Source organism: Rhipicephalus microplus, chromosome 2 (assembly GCF_043290135.1).
Source record: "Rhipicephalus microplus isolate Deutch F79 chromosome 2, USDA_Rmic, whole genome shotgun sequence".
NCBI classification, from domain to species: domain Eukaryota; kingdom Metazoa; phylum Arthropoda; class Arachnida; order Ixodida; family Ixodidae; genus Rhipicephalus; species Rhipicephalus microplus.
The window spans coordinates 28,084,853-28,097,730 of NC_134701.1; positions in this window are offsets into that span (position 1 = coordinate 28,084,853).

A 12,878-nucleotide genomic window follows, 5' to 3' on the forward strand; every position below is an offset into this window, starting at 1 on the left:
GGCTAGCCAGGCAGGCTCGACCGGCGAGTTGACTGCTGTCAGGGCGCTTGCTGCTGTGGCTTTCGATTCTTCTTGTATCTTTTTTCTGTGCTGGAAGAAAACGTTCTCGGTACCACCATGAACAAGAAAAAGAAGACGGATACGCACTGTTTCGCCCGGGTTGCCGGTTAGGCTACCCCAGCCATCGCGTTGAAAACGGGCGGAAGATGTCACTCTTTTAGGCACCAAAGGACGAAGACTGACGAAAGGTTTGGGAGCGGAACCTCAAGAGGAAAGACAAACCTCTAACGGACACCTCCGCGGTTTGTGAAAAACACTTTGCAGACCATTTTGTCGTTCGTGATTATGTCCACATCATCGGCTGCAAGGAGGTACAAATCGCTCGAGGAAAGCCTGGTCTTACTGCAAATGCAGTGCCAACGTTTTTACCTGATCTGCCCGCATACCTTTCCACATCTGTGAAAAAACCAAGGCCCGAGCGAAAGCGCTGCTTAGTTTCTACGTCTGGATCGGCGAAGAAAGTTCGTCTCTCTCGTCGCGATGAGCACGAAGCGAGCTTGCTCGGCGAAGAGAATTCCGACCCGAACACGAGCCCTGCCGAAAACATGCAAGCGAACCCGCTCAAATCAGGTGACTTAAGGGACCTTGCCACCTGCTTAAGTGTTCCAAGGCTGTGGACGAAACTGACCACTCCAGACTTTGATCTCCTTGTGTATGCCACTACACGCACAACAAAACAGCCTTTCAGTGTCTCCCACGAGAAAGTGATCTGTTTCAGCTTAGATAGCAACAGTGATGTTGTGGCAAGCTGTTATCTCGGTGCGAGAGAAAAGAAGTACGGCAAAATCACCTCCCTTCTTGAAGCAACGAACATATTTCAAGAAGTTGACACTGCATTGCTTTGTTCAAGTGCTATGAGCAAAGACGCTTATGACGGCCTTGCTCAGAACCTGACCGAGAAGATGAAGCGCACCCTCACCCCGCGAGTGACGGCGTGTTCAGCAAGAACTGTCTTGGAATGGTGACAGTCAAAGGTGTGTGTTAATATTTTTAATAAGAAACAATGTACTTTCTGTTCTAGCTAACATAACCTGCTACTTTTTTTCATAACCTAAGCATATCCTTTGTATCTAAAGCAACCTGCATTAAAGGGAAATAACACTAGTCAGGACCTGTTAGCTATTACCCACTTTGTAATAGCTCTGGAGTTTATTTTTCCTCCAATTATCTAGCCCTTGTTTCCATGTCTTGCAAATAGTTTGAAGTAAGGAAGTGGCTTATTTTATGCTTTACGTTTTTCAGGAACCATCTGTGTTCATTGTCGCCATTTGCGAAAGCCGCTGCTGGCACGGAAGTCCAAGTTGAAGAAAAAACGTGTCACGCATAACTTGTCTCACAAGCTGCGAATGGCCAATCAGAAGACAAAGCGAATTGCTTCACGCTTGTGTACCCTGGCAGGCCAAGTACTAGCCATGAAAGAAGAAAACTCCAGGCTAAGTGATGAGACTTTCCTTGGCCGAATTAAAGAACTCCCCCCAAAGCAGCAAGAGGCAGCTCTACACATGTTCAAGGCTGCGAAGAGGAAGAGTGTTAGAGGGATGAGGTACTCGAAGGAGTGGATTTCGGAATGCCTCATCATGCGCATGAAAGGGCCAAAGCTTTACGAGGATATGCGGAGGCAGAAAGTTCTTGTTTTGCCGAGCAAGGTTACTCTTCAGAAGTATCTCAGGTCGTACAGGACGGGATTTGGCTTTAATGCCAAAGTGATGAGCATGCTCAAGCAGAAAGCGTCTTCCATGGATGCCTTCAAAAGGCATGGAGGGCTCATCGTTGACGAAATGAAACTGTCCGAGAATCTGTCAGTCTCATCGTCAGGGCACATACAAGGCTTCGTGGACATAGGCCAGTTGACCCCCAGCAGTGACAAGCATAAAGTGGCTGACCATGGGATGGTCATAATGTTTGTGCCGTTCACTGGCGAGTGGACCCAAATACTTGCTTCTTTTGCCACGCAGGGCAACATGAAAAGAAATTTGCTCTCGAAAGTGATGCTGGAGGCAGTGATTCTAGCGGAAAAGGCTGGGCTGTTTGTTGATTTCATAACATTCGACAATGCGACCTGAAATCGAAACATGTGGTCCACGATGGGCATTTACGCGACTGCATCTAGCACAAAATGCAAAGTGCAACATCCAGTGGACAACAAGCAGTCACTTCATTTCATTTCTGACTTCCCACATCTTGTTAAATGCATCAGGAATGGGCTACTCCAAGCAGACTTCACCACTCCAACAGACCAGTAAGTACAAAAATTTATGCCTTTATCAATATGAGAATGTTTTTATCCCCAGGAAACATAAAAACACAGCACTGCAGTGTCTTATGAAGCATTTTGTTTTTCCATGCAGGTATCGCTTCGTCCTGTAAAAGAGGCTTTGACACTTGATGGCTCGAACGTGACTCTTCAAGCCATGGCCGGTATCACAACCAGCCACACTCAGCCCAACAACTTTGAGAAAATGAGGGTTACCTACGCCTTCCAACTCTACAGTGACACGGTTCTAAATGACCTTCGTCTCTACAAAAATGATGTTGAGGCCAAATGCGGGAGCATCCAGCCTGTCTTGACCTTTTTCGGGTAAGTTTATTGCCTCAAGTACTGCTCCACATGTATACAAGCTGTTAGGAGCATACTTATATTTCACTTTTTTGTTTTTATTTACCTTTCGCTGCAAATGAACCTTCCAACCTCTTGGCTAACTGTTTTAAAATCTTATTGTGTGCTCTATGCATTTCAGCATGATGAGAGACCTTATCGAGATAATGTCATCTCGATTCCCCGCCAAGGCTCTTCGTCCGGACTCAGCTGCCGTGGATAAGCTGCTGTCATTTCTAGCCTACCTTGCTGAATGGGAGGTTTATGTAGCAGAAAACTTGCGTCAAGCGAAAAACGAAGGCCGAGCCGGAAAGCGGGGCCGCTTTTTGTCCGAGTCTACCGCAGTTGGATTGAGGGTCCCCATTGCAAGTGTCCTGTCGCTGCTGGACTACCTGAGCCAACAACTCGCGTACAAGTTCATCATGACATCAAGGCTGAGCCAGGACCCAGCTGAGAACTTTTTTGGCATTGCACGGCAGTCGTCAGGCTGTAATACTCACCCCACAACCCAGCAGTTTTTGATTACAGTTTCTTGCTTGAGTTTTTACAGCCTTGCCAAATCTGTGTCACACGGGAATGCAGAGCCAGGCATTTTGACTGCACTGCTTGGGGCTGATGCTGCCGGTGGGGATGACCGTACCAAACAGTTTCTGCTGGACCAGCTGATTGCTGATGGGGATCTTTACAGTGCTGAACTGGCATTGAACAGCATTGAGAAAGCTGCACCAGATCATGTTGCTTGTGTGTCTGCCAAAAGTGATGAGCGGCTAATTTTTTACGTTGCTGGATATGTAGCACGGAAGTTCTTGGCCAAAACCAGCTGTGATGCTTGTAAAAACGTTCTGCTTGCAGACAAAAACGACATCAAAAACCTTCAAGCTGCTTGTCACAAGACGAGCGCCAAACAAGAGCGCGCCGCCAAACCCTTGCGACAACGGGCGGCAGAAACGCCGCGAGGTAAAAAGAAAAAAAAAGGAAAGCAAACATCCAGGGCTCCCGGGCGCGCGCTCTCCCCGCAGAAGCACGGCTTCGCAGACGATCCTCCTCACCCCACATCGGCGGCCCAGCAAGGCCGCGATTTTTCTAGAACGAAGGAGGCGGGGTCAGACCGAGTGAATCATCCTCCGGAGAGGGCAGTCGAACCGTCTCGTGCCTCTCCCCAGCCTTCGCTGCGTATCGCGCCGACGAAATGACGAGAAATTTCTGGAAGGTGGCGCGGAAGGTATTTAATCGAGCGGCCGAGACGAGAAAGCAGGAGAAGACGGAAAGTTAGCGCCGGAGCGCGTAGGAATTCCGCCGTGTAGTCGGCGAAGGTTCTGCCCGTAGTGACAGAACAGGAGGAGACAGAAGTGAGCGCCAGAGTGCGTAGAGATTCCGCCGTGTAGTCGGCGAAGTTTTTGGTCCGTAGGGACGGCTCGAGCTACAGGCAAGAGCGTGGGTTTACCGCTATCGAGCGAAGACGCGGGCAACAGCTGCGTGTGTGAAGCCGACGGATTTCCGGCGAAGAAGTTTGAAGCTTGGAGAGTGGCCATTTGAGGACGCGAGGTTTCCTGGAAGAGAAACTTCGAGAACTACGGAACGACAACAACGCTGGACTTTGAGTGAGTGATTCTCGGAAGAGTATCATTCAGAATTTTGTTCCAAGGACTTTGGACTGAATAGGTTTTCTATCTCTTTAGTCCTTAAGTGTCTTGGTTGTTCAATGCATGCGACTGCATTGTAGTGCGTATTGTTGTCTGTGTCCGTTGTTTTGAGTGTGGCTGATTGTACTGTGTAGTACGTTGTCTGATTGGTGACGTATTGTATGTAACTATTGTGGAGTGTGCATTCTTGTGTATTGTTTTCGATCTGCCATTTTTGAGAATATAATATTTGTTTTGTTTATCAACTCTCGACTCTGACTTGTTCTTTGGGCCACAGCCGGCGTCCGCTGGCGCACCAATAAGGACCACTTCTAAATTGTCCACGCTTTCGTGGTGCGGTTCGGGGGGCCGATACTTCGGCTCTTGGAATTAGCCCGGCGATCGCCTCCCTATTTAACGGGACATGTGTGACACTGGTCAGCTAACACAGCTAAAGGATAATGGTGGCCTGCTGTACCCGTCGGGTTTCCTATTTAGGTTCCTAAAAAACCAGGAGAACCTTTTCACGGGTTGCTTCAGTGCACAAGAGCTTCATCACGAAAGCATCATGGATGTAATTTGGCTAATCAAATCCCGACCACAGCACCGTGTTGGATGTACTGACCACGCTGAAATGCTTACTGCTAAGATGGTGGCATTTTTCATTACCACTCGGCTGCACTTTTTCGTAAAATCACTCAACCGAGCCAGGATGCAGAAGCGGGAAACGGCAAAATACCTGAAACTTAGCCGCTGTACGTAGACTGCTCTTGCCCCCATTTTAGCATTCATATGTCTGCAGGGGAACCGTGTTTGTTTATCCATTTTCTCTGTGCCAATCTTGTATTTTTATGCGTACTGTTGTCATAACTTACTGTGCAATAATTCTGTGCTTTTGCAGAATTCATTTGGAGTTTGTCTGTTACAAACGCCTAGTTCTTTGCAATTTAACAGTTTTATTTGTCATCAAGACCCTCTTAATGTATTTCTGGTATTTTTACTTCACTACGTGTAAGGTAGAGTGCTTGTTTGATGTATTGAACTTCTGACAATTGTTTTTTTTTTGTTATCTAGTGAGCTATTTCTGTTCGACATTTTATTTTTTCATAGTCACATCGTTGTTTGTCATTGTATAAATTTTTAATGTATAGCTTTATGTTAAAATGTTTTTAATGTGAAAGCCTTAGATCTCTGTTTCATGGAATACATGAGGTACTCAACATCATTGTAAGGTCCACAAAATTGTACAGAACATTGGAGTGCTAGCCGGGAAGGGAGCACTGCAGCAGAAGGGTTGGAGGAGGGCTAGAAAGTTTAATAGCAGTGCAAGAGGGGAGGTCGCTGCCATGTGCAATATGAGCTGCCTTTAGAGCTAAAGGTTTTGACGGGTGTGAACAGGAGGCTTCTGGTGTTGGTGAGCCAGGATAACAAGCTTTGGAGGATGCTGTCTATTGTGCTATTCAAGTGGTGATGGGAACTTTCGCAAAGTTCAACAGAAAGTTCAAGAACACATGAACAGAACTTTCAACTAAACTTTCACCGTCACATTTTTGGAAAGTTCTATATTCACCCCCGTAATTGTTAAAACGTTCCTAGTATGTTTAATGTACTGTGATAAGTGAAAAGTAGACTGCCCGTTTCATTTATTGCAGTCGTAATGGCAATTCGTGCAACCTGGCAAGCTGTTTTAATTTTGCACCTGATTTGTTCATAGCCGCACCATTGTCTTTGAGATTTCCTTTGAAATATTTTAAGTATATGTGTATATTCCTGTCTTTTTTTTTATTGTGTGAAAAATAGACTGCCTGTGTCTTGCATTGTACTGTGCTTGTGATCAGTTTTTGCTTTCTAGCTGGTTATTTTTGTTTGACATCTCACTTGATTAGTTCATTTGGCATGTAGTTACAACCTAAATAAATGTTGTATCAAGTGTTGCCGAAATATTTCTTTCATTTGCCATTTTGTCACACAGCCTCTTCTTTATAATAACTATTCTCCTGGCTAAAATACTGTGGGACTCCAAGTGCTGAAAGCGGTGCTGACAGGGCTATCTGTTTGGTCTACAAACTAATGTAGTCGTGCAAAAGTTGTCCGCATGTGAACCAACAGCAAGAAGTCCTGCTCTACTGAAAAACGAGTACCGCTTACGGCACACATTCGAAATGGAATGCAGTCCATATTACACCAGAAGGCCGATAATCGAGACAAACATTGCGGTTCGAGCCACTAAATTGCTACTCTGGTCAAGGGCGTCACCAGTCGTGGCTCGTGGCACGTAAATGACAAAGAATTCATATCAGATATCCGTGATTTGAAGCTGAGGTGCTCTGAAAAAACACGAGGCTTATTACAAAAAAAAAAAGCCCGTCCGACGCTACGCTGCGAAGTCGACGGGAGTTGCACATGATGCTGCTCTTCACAGTGAAGCACAGGCTCGCAAAGCGTTCAGTACATAATCTCAGCACGCAAAACCGTTCGCCAGGTTAGTCTATTGTAGCTGCCCATTTTTTTAAAGTGCGATGCAACGGACAAAGAAAGGAAAGAAGCTTGCACAGCTGTTCGAAAGATGCCCAAATCCCCGCTGGATGGATGGATGCTATGAGCGTCCCCTTTATAACGGGGTGGTGACAAGTATGCCACCAGGCTCGACAAAAAAAAAAAAAAAAACTTTTTTTTCTTTTTATGTTGGCCTAATGCCTCTACTTCGATAAATTCTATCTTAATGGAAAAAAAGGTAAATTTTCAGCTTAGGTTCTCTGCCATTTACGGCACACTGTCCATATTTTATTTTTCCAATATTTATTTTTGTCCTTTCTCTCCAATTTTCCGCCACCAATACTCTAACCGTCTCTTACTTATTTCAATCGCGGGTGTGTTCAGCTTTCCATTGTTGTCCCTAAAACCCAAGGCTTCCTGTAGGCTCGTGCCCAAACGTACACCTGGGTGGATATCTCCACATTCAATCAGAACATGCTCCGCCGTTTCCTTATCTTTCCCGCAGCATGTGCATTGTTCTTCTTCTTTACTGAATCTTGCTTTATAACTACGCGTTCTAAGGCAACCCGATCTCGCTTCAAACAGTAAAGCGCTTCCCCTTGAATTATCGTAAAATGCCTCCCTCCTTATTTCATTTTTGCCCTTTCGGTAGTTACTCAAAGCCGGTTTTTTCTCCATAGCTGCCATCCAGTAAATCCTCTCCGCCTCCCTGACTTTTCCCTTAACGCTCTTTGTTGACATACGGCTTACAATACCAGCCGTATACTTACTAGTGAGTCTTCTAGTTCTTTTTCTCCACTCTGTGTCCACGCTCTTCCTATACAAATAACGGAACACCTTCTCTGCCCATCTACTCTCCTTCATATTTCTTAGCCTTTCTTCGAACCTTATTTTGCTCTGCGCTTCCCTCGCCTCAAAACCTGCCCACCCCATATCGCCCTTTACAGCCTCGTTTGTCGTCTTCCCGTGAGCACCCAACGCGAGGCGTCCCACAGTCCTTTGATTTACATCCATTCCCGCTTGCACCTCTGCCCTCATGCACACCACTGAGTTCCCAAAAGTAAGCCCTGGAACCATTACACCCTTCCACAGACCTCGAAGCACCTCATACCTATTGTATCCCCACAACGCTCTGTGCTTCATTATTGCCGCATTCCTCTTTCCTTTTGCTGCCGAGGCTTTTTCCTGTACCTCCATGTATCTATCACTCTCATTTACCCATACTCCAAGGTACTTGTATTCACTTACCCTCGGTATTTCTTGGCCTTGTATGTACACCGTCTGATCACAGGGATCATTGAATACCATCAATCCACACTTCGTTACACTGAATCCTAGTCCAAGAGCTTCACCTTCCCTTCCGCATATATTCGCCAGCTGCTGTATATCATCTCGACTGTCCGCAAATAAGACGATATCGTCCGCATAAAATAAACCTGGAAGCTTCTGCTCAATCATCATGCCGCCCTGTTTGTGTGACAGATTAAAACCAATGTTGCTACCTTCTAGCGCTTTTTCCATACTCACCATGTACAGCATGAATAACAGCGGGGACAAAGGACATCCCTGTCTCAGACCCCTGCTAACCTCAACGTTCTCTTTGCTACGCATTCCTTCCCACTCTATGCAAACTGTATTTTCTCGGTATATCTCCCTCAAAAGCTGTATACAGTCGTCGCCCATGCCCATTCCTTTCAATATATCCCACAAAATTTCCTGATTAACGTTGTCGTATGCCCCAGTGATGTCTAGAAAAGCCACGTACAAGGGCCTATTCTCTATTTTGGATATTTCTATACACTGATTGAGAACAAACAGGTTATCGTCTAACCGCCTGTCGACTCGAAATCCGTTCTGAAGTTCTCCCAAAATATCGTTATGTTCGGCCCATGTTTCTATTTTCATTTTTACTGCTTGCATCGCCATCCTGTATAGTACCGATGTAATGGTTAGTGGTCTATACGAGCGAATCTTGTCCTTTTCTCCCTTGCCTTTATAGATTAAGTTCATTCTACTTTGTCGCCAACTGTCCGGTATTTGTCCGTCCTTTAAGCTTTTTTCTACTGCTTTTAACAATGCTTCTTTAGTGTTATGTCCTAGTTCGTTAATGAGGCTAACGGGAATCCCATCTAAACCCGCGGCAGTGCGCTTTGGAATTTTTCCTTCGGCCTTTTTCCAGTTGAAATTATCAAGTACTAGCTCTTCCTCTGTTGCTTTCTCCGCCACACTTTTACTCACCGGGGAGATCCCCTGGACGCTCTTTTGAAACGAATCGGCTGTTACCTTTTGGATGTAACCTAGCGCTTCGTACCCTTCCAATTGATTTCCTCCTTCATCTAGAATATGTTGTTGCGTTGTGACAGACTTCCTACCTAGCGCCTTTATGTGGCTCCAAAAAATCCTAGGCGCGGCCTCCTTTTTTTCGTGTATCTCTGTCATCCAGCGTTCACTTTCACCTTTAATTTTTGCCTCTACCAATTTCTGTACAAGGGATTTTTTCTCTAAATATATTTCCCATATTTTTTTGACTTCGTCCTGCGGCCGCTTCTCCTTTTTTGCCTTTCTATGCTCCCGTGAGGCTTCGCGTCGCTTCTCGATCGCCTTTCGGATTTCCTTGTTCCACCAACTTTTTGGCTTCCTTTTTCCTTTCCAGCAAACAGTTTTCTTCTCTTTCCCTATCTCCTTCGTCATTAGATGTAACAGCTCACTGTTACATCTAATGTAACAGTGAGCTGCAGCAGCTCGCCAGCGCCGCCCGCGGCCGGCAGCTTCCTGAGACTCACGAGCGGAGGTGTGCTTTTGCCACTACAAAGTATTCTAGTTCACTGTAGTACCAGGCTACCAGCTAAGCGTGGCCCATAGGGGCGCATCAGTCGAGAGTTGATCGAGACTTGCAACTGTGCACTACTGTTTCGGAGGCTATGCAAAATGTTGCGTTGTTGCACCGTCCGTCACAGGTCACTCTAGCGACCGAGAACATTTTGGAATAAAGGAGGAAAAGGGTGTGGCAGCTGTTTTTCTTTGGCAGCGTCTCGTGCGCCGCGCGGTGCAGCAGCCATCCCCACACAGAACTGGCTGCTGCGCCGCACGGAAGTGACGTCACTTTAAAAAAATTAACGTAAAGCTATTTGAATGTGCAAATAATTACCTTATAATGCAATAAACTTACAAAAGTGTCATTAAACAAGTGTGTAACGAGTTTTATAGTGCATAAATTAATTATTAACGCATTGTATAAAAATATTTGTTTTGTATATTGTTTTTGTAGTATTAGTATATATTGCTCAATTTAACAACCTAATAAATTATTTGTTGGTTTATAAGTATTATTAAAAGGAAAATAAGTTGGTTGTTTGTTCTGTGCTCGAGGGTGCAGCGGGTTTGCCCCTGGTTTCGGTTTGGAGCGTATTTGATCCTACGACTACCCTAATGCAGTACATGTGTACAGTATTGTACACATACAGTACACATACGTACAGTATCGCACACAATATTGTACAGTACATGTGTACGTTCTACATCGCAATGTGCCATGTCAACAGCATTCGTCGAACACGGTGTGATAAATCTGCATCGCAACGTCAACAGAGTGTTTCTTTGATAGACCGAGAGGAAATCGGTGGTCTGGCGTCAAATTAATGTGCATCCTTGCCTGTCGACAGAGTGTTTCTTTGGTAGACAGAGAGGAAATCGGTGGTCTGGTGTCAAATTAATGGGCATCCTTGCCTTTCATTCGCGAAATCTATGCGTCCAGTGACGCTGTTCTGGTACCACGTCTACTGCGGCGCGTTTTTCTGTCATCAGAGCCTCAATAAATAGCGTGAACAGCATTAATTTTGCTTACCCAGTGGCGGAGGAAACGATGCAGTCAGTTGCATCGTTTTCGCTTACGGGCCTGGAGTTTTGTGTGTCCTTGTACGTCTTGGCAAGAAAGTGCATCGATTGTTGAACTAGCGTATAAATGTCCTATTCTGCGAGGATAATCAAAAATTCGAAATCAAAGGAGGCGGCATTCAGGAAGATCAGTCCAATATGTGCTTAGGAGAAACTTGTTAACTTGTGTCGCAGACAGCACATTATTGTTATTGATTTCAGCAGTGCTCTGAGGGACGAGGATCTTTCAGTGCGCTGCTAAAATCAAAAATGCGATCCAACTTGCGTATGCAATTTTCAGTTTTCATGCAGCACATTATTGATCGCCTTATATGAAAACGTTAACAAAAAAGTCATTTATGTACGTGCTATGCATGCCACGTTAAGCTCTGTGCTAACTATACCCTTGCACTGGATATTAAAATGTTTACATGCTTACACTCTGAGGAAGAGATGGTCCGCTTATTTCTTTTAAACAAATCTGGAATGTTGGCCATGTTGTCGCTTGTGCCTCTAGACCAGGCAGTCGTGTCTGAACCACCAAGCAAACCAGCTTGACCTCCCTCATGCCCAGGGTCACACATCTTAATTCATGCGGCTACGATGTGCTGCTGCACTTCCACTAAGTATGAGTTGAATATGTTCGCAAATAGACTGCCATATAAAGCACTTGCAGGTGCTCTTCGGTTTTCTTTTCTTTTTTAGCGCGTTATAGTGCAGCGATTGGTTCGCAGGTAGGACTTGCAAACCTTGTACAGCTATAGACAGGGCTGACTATTGTAGCTTCGTATGCATGTAGAAACCTTTTCCAAGTAGAAAGGTTATTATCATCAACATAAGAGAAAGGTATACTAGCTGTTTTCATCCAACCTTTCTTCACAAATGAGATAAAGATGACTAACCCATTACTACTTGAATTACTAGCCATACTGTACAGGTTGCCATCAATTTAATTAATGCAACACCCAACATTAAAACCACACTAATTCATTAATTTCACCTGTGACGACAATGTTAGTACAGTCAGCATTAGGCTGGCAATCCTGGCACTGCACGAGAGCCTCTTTTAATGTTGCCTATAGCAGCTAGATTACAAAAGCACTACAATTTTGTCGAAAAAAAAACTCACATGATCTACGAAGTCTTCACGTCTCGCTATTGAGGTGACCAGGGCATGGTTGGAAGTGCTGCGATCATATGTCTGACTAAGGAGCTGAAGTGCTTGCTTCATGTGTGATGCCTGTATTGCGTTGATTTGCTTGCATCGGATCCATGCATTCATTGTGCACGATGACCTAAACTGATACGACACATGCATTTTAATCTCTCGTAACATAGACAGATTAAGAGATGCCCTTCTTGGCTACTTAGTTCATAACTGAAGCTCAACAGTGGCAGGACAAAAACATGTAGGTCTAAAGGACCGGGCAAAATCCTCCTGACCTTATATGATGGTCTACTGACAAATTTTGTCGCCTCCTCACCTACGCCAAATTTAGTGTTAGTTATAAACGTTCGGCGATTTTAAACTTCCAGGCTTCAGTTTTGTCACTTTATTTATCTCGGCTAGTGATAAGGTAGCCCATGCCTTACTATAAAAGCTTGTTAAGGCTTTCGCCTAACTCAGTTTATTACGAAGCCTATACAAATTGTAGGTTCTGATTTTGATGAGATAAACCTTGAAGCTTCTTTTTCTGAGAGCCTTTTAGCTCTATGTTCTCCCCATTTTTTTGAACAAAATTAGACGCCGCTCAAAACTACCCGAACTCATGATATGACACATACCTGCTACAAAAGTACGGTGTAGTAAATGTGCATTTTTGCCTCAAAGAGCCAATAAAAAGAAGAAACAAAAATGTCTGTGTAGGTCTACACTGTACCCTATTAATCCTTGGGAATTCAACAGCAAGTGATACGGATTACAGAAAAATGCTCAAAGCCTCAAGCCGTCAGTTGAGGTGCTGTGCACTATCATCATCAGCCTGACTGCGTCCACTGCAGGACAAAGGCCTCTCCCATGTTCCGCCAGTTAACTCGATCCTGTGCTTGCTGCTGCCACTTTACACCCATAAACTTCTTGATCTCATCTGCCCACCTAACCTTCTGTCTCCCCTTAACTCTCATGCCTTCTCTGGGAATCCAGTTAGTTACCCTTAACGACCAGCAATTGTCCTGTCTATGCACTACATGCCCAGCCCATGTCCATTTCCTCTTCTTGATTTCAACTATGA